Here is a 4,952-nt window from a genome sequence, read left to right as displayed (position 1 = left end):
ATGTCTATATGCACTTGTTCAGCCAACTTGGTTGGACCATCGCTGGCGTCCATTTCACAAGGAAAGAAACTATTCTTAACATTATTCTCAGGGCAGGATGGACATATGCAGATTGATGTTTTCTTTTTAAGTGATGGGTTATATTGTATTAGTAAAAAAGATATGATTGAATAAAAATTGTGTTAAAGGCTGAGTTTCTGTTAGTGATCATTTGCTTAACACACTCATGACAGGAGGTCAAACGCCCTTAAGGTTGAACGCTGGTGTACTGAGTGAACATTAACTGACTTCCCCTAACAGCACTTATCCAGGGAACCGGGTACTGTGGCCGATTAAGGAATCTAAAAATAACGTGATGATTTCTTATTTTCCACCATCGACCAATCGTCTAGGAGAAGGGTACACTTATACATCGATTTTGTTTTAGTTACTAAGACCGATTCTTTATCCAAAGCAGTTGTGGTGAATTAAAAAGGTAATCTGGCTCAGGATCAGTTATATCAGCAGGTGTGGCCAGGAGGCGAATGGGGAATCGAACAAGGAACCATTTGCCGGGGTCAGCTCAATTAATGACTTCTTGAAGTGACTCTTTACACATCTCCCTCCTGGAGATATCCCGGACCATAAAAGTTTCCCTGGAAGCCACCTTATCAGACCCAAACCCATAAATCCGAGCACGAAGAGTTTTATCTACTACAGAGAATCATAAATTCTGAGTGGCTCTGCTCATCTGCTGCGCACATCGTAGATAGTTTAATAAAGCACATAAAGCTTGCTGGTTTAGTGGAGGAATGCGGGCGGACGTCGTCTGCAGAGGATACTTCTATGGTCAGAGATCGACCCATCGGGGTTAGAACCAGAGAGACACGAGTCCTTCACAGTCACGGCCGGAGGTCAGCTGACCCCGGTCGCGGAGCCCAGTCATTCTCTGCCCTCGCCCAGACGTCAGAGACAGATCAGCTGTCTGCAGGCTCCACCACACACAGACAAGAAGACACCACTCTCCGATTGTTACGCTAATGGAGTCCTCCCTTCTAACCGACACGCAAAAGGGGTGACGATTATGAATGTTATCAGTGATATCAGGAGGAGGAAGCGGAGGACTTTCCTCAAGCCCGGTAGTGACGGCTTGAAGGAAAATCCATGTTTACTCTGACTCAATTGAGCTTTCCTCTCTTTCTTTGCGTCATCCAGATTGGTTGTTTACCTTTTGCCTGCTGTGAAAGCAGTGCAACCTCATGCATAAATCTGTTTGGCGAGAAGGCAGGAATGTCTGGTCTTCAGGTAAACATCTCCCACCTTTGATGCAAGGACAATGCATTACGGAGACAGGATGAACCTGAACCTCTTTCTCTCTCACAAGAACAACATCCTTCTGGAGAGGGGGGGGCAGGGATTGTTTAAAGACTGTTCAGGGCTCAGAGGAGACTGGGGTATGCATTCATTAAAATACGCTTATTTTCATTTTTTATTTGGAAGTCTCATCCGTCCTAAATGCAACATCTCAAAGAAACTGCCACGTCACTGGTGGGGACCAGGGAGGTGGAGAAGACGTGAAGTAGAACCGACGTAGAACCGACCCACGGTTCTCGCAAGCTGACATTAAACTCAACAGGGTCAAAGGAACGTCATCCCCGTCATCCCACCTTGGTTCCTCTCCGAGAAGCTCTTAATCAGAGCACCATCTGCGGCTCCCACTCTGCCAGCAACGTCTCACCAGCATTCAATCAGCCCGTGTGGCATTCCCGGATTTCTTTCCCAAGAAGGGATTTATGGTGATGCACAACATGTGTGGAACATTTGAGCCTTATGTGGCTTTTTAAGTGATAAATATGCGGTCTTAGGAGCGCTAAATATGCGAATAAAAGACGGGAGTGAAACGTCCCTGTCTGGATGGATAGGTACATCTGCTGCACTCTATTTCAGAACAAGCTTGCAAGAAGATTTGTCACAGTAATTAGCCAATTAGCGTTAAAACAACCACTAAAAGCCCTTTGTTGTTAGTGTCTGCGAAATCATATCAATAGTTTACTTTCAACATTCATGACTTTATAATTGACAGGCCTCCTTACTCTCCTCCTCATTGGCTAATGCAGTCATTAACTGAGCAGTCAACATGAGCAACACTTCTCCAAACACAAGGCCGTCAGTGTGAACGTCCTGATTTAGTGTTCTCGTTGAACGTGCTCCTGGGAATAACGCGGCTGTAACCTTGTTATAGACGCGATTTACCTGTGTCGCAGGAACTTTTTCAAACTCTTGTTGGTTTAACAACCCACCTCACCCCCCTCCAACGATGGTTGCTAGGGGCAACCACCCGTCGGGGTTGGCAGGGTAGCAGTTAGAACCGCAGGGGTCTGGAATATCCACGGTTAATGCCGTTTCTGCCCATTTACAGTCAAGACATTCCGGGATCCGATTCCAAACCCTAAGTTTCCACTCTGGAAAGCAATAGTATGCTAAAGAATGTTTGAGTTGAACTTTCACTGTGTTGCTGCCAATGACGGGAATCAGAGGGTTCAAATAAGAAATTGACCACAACATACATTCTGACCAATTTTGAAAGACAACAAAGAAGATCACCGAGGTTCCAGAACTTCAACCAAAGTGTTCTTGATTAAGACATTTGATGGATGAAAGGGGGTTCCTTTCAAATGCAAATTTGGTTCTAAATCTTCCAAATAAGTGTTCCTGATCAGAGCAGTGGCTGAACAGAGGTGGGGCAGGCCTGAACGAGAGTAGCTCAGGTCGACCGTGGCTTGAACACAACCGCCAGCGTGGGTAAAAACCCAGAAAGGTAAACAAACGGAGTGGCTGAACCAGTAGGACCAGTATGGAGCATGCAGAGGCGGTGCATGCTGGGACCTGGGGAGCTGAGGGGTGGTGAACGGAAACTGCTACCCTTTCACTGGCGCTGGGTTAATATGACGACGCGTCATTCCTGGGAGGTGAGCAGGCCACTCCTCCTCCTCCGCTGGGTTAAATAGGTCCTGGTGACCGGTCACCATAGCAGACCAATACTGAAGAGATACTTTAGTGTCCTGTAACAGTAGGATCCTATAGCAGTAGTACTAGCATCCTATAGTAGCAGTAGTATCCTAGAGTAGCAGTAGTATCCTAGAGTATCAGTAGTAGTAACCTATAGTAGTAGTATCCTATAGTAGTAGTATCCTATAGTAGTAGTATCCTATGGTACTAGTAGTGACCTATAGTAGTAGTAGTAGTAGAGTATCCCAGCATAGTGTAACCTCTACCCCCTTATCTAATACTCAAATTACAAGAGGTCAAGAAGGACTAGGTTTGAATGATCAAGGCTTTATTGTCACCGCAGAGAGTAATAACATCACCTGAGTGGGTTTGCAAAAGAACTCCCAAACAATCCCGGAGTCCCGCGTTTTATCCTAGTTGTGTGACCTCACCTAAGATGTCCTTGGCCAATCACAATGCTCTAAACTACAGGCCCTCGGACGTTCAAGCCCACGATATTATATAAGCATTAAACATATTAAACATTAGTTACATGAATTTACATAATATACATTACTTATATGAAGTTACATATTATACATTAGTTATATGAAGTGAGGTCTTCCATTAAAAATCCATTCATCGTTTATTAACCTGATCTTAGATCACCATGACTTACCACATGGGTTTAGGAGATGAGCCCTGTGGAAGCAATAATTTTTAAACAGTAAAATATGCAGTTGTAATAGTCAATAGTCAAATAACAATGCACTTTATTTGTCTGTGGGATATACAATCCTAATCCTAAAGCTGGTAGTGTCTGATTTTAACCAGTGCATGAATTAGTTACCTTAAGTCTAATTTAAGCCAGCCGTCTTTGAGGGGCAATTTATGTGTAAATGAGGAACTCATGTAAATGTCCCTCAAAATGCAAGTACTTGTTGACCAAGGAAAGCCAGGTAATATCAAGTGTTCATCAACATTTGGCTCCATTGTAAATATATTTACCTTATATTCTTGTATAATTCATACTTTAAGATAACCTTACTTATACTTATTATCTAAGTGAAGTGAACTGAGAAATAGACTGATGTCATTGACTACAGAGGGACGTCTTATCTGAGTCTTATCTGTTTGCCTGTCAACTCCGGACCCTCTGGGGGGGTGAATAACAGTAGAACAGGGTCTAGAGCCTGCCCCTCTTCCCCCTGCAGGTACATTCGTCTCAGTCTCCACTATTATTTCTAACATTTGGCAAATATCCTTTTTTAAACCTTCATTATTTTCTACCACACGAGTCCATCTCCAGCCTCTTCTCTGAGCCCCAAAGCTCCTCTGCACTTTAGAGTACAGCCACACTTTAAGCTCTACGTCACTCCAATATTGATTTAGCTCTGATTGTTCTCAACCTCACCCGAGAGTCTCTTTGGATGAAAGCATCTGCTGGATGACTGATTCATGGTTGGGATTAGGGATAAGAATAACTCCACATGTTCACGGTCTAATAACCAGTGGGGCGTATGAACGAATAGGCGAATATTCAATGCGTGCCGACATTCACAAAGGCAGCCATGGATCTTCCGTGAGAACTCTGACTTACAATGTTAAACGCACAACGCTACACCTAGAATAAAAAGTATGCCACAAATATTCAGGTTTACAGCAGGGCTGCGTAGCAGCAATGAAGAGTGAAGTCCTCCTCATTAAACCGCTCCCGGCGCCACTCGTTTCATCACACTTGGCACATCTCAACTCCCTCCACTACCAACAACTTCAGGACATAATTTTGCAACCCAGTAGAAAGGGCGGAGGGGGGGTGTAGAGTTATAATAGTTGTACTTTGTATTACAAATACTGCACGCACGTTTGAGTCCAGACGAGGACAAAACATGACTCACTGAGGACTTCACAACCCTGGTTTTTCCGTTTTGCAACAAACTTAACCCCCTGGACAGCCGCCATTGTGGGGGGTCCAAAGCCCCCCT

The sequence above is a fragment of the Gadus chalcogrammus genome, chromosome 2, assembly GCF_026213295.1.
Source record: "Gadus chalcogrammus isolate NIFS_2021 chromosome 2, NIFS_Gcha_1.0, whole genome shotgun sequence".
NCBI classification, from domain to species: domain Eukaryota; kingdom Metazoa; phylum Chordata; class Actinopteri; order Gadiformes; family Gadidae; genus Gadus; species Gadus chalcogrammus.
The sequence above is the reverse complement of the archived record's forward strand: the minus strand, read 5'-3'. Positions refer to the sequence as shown.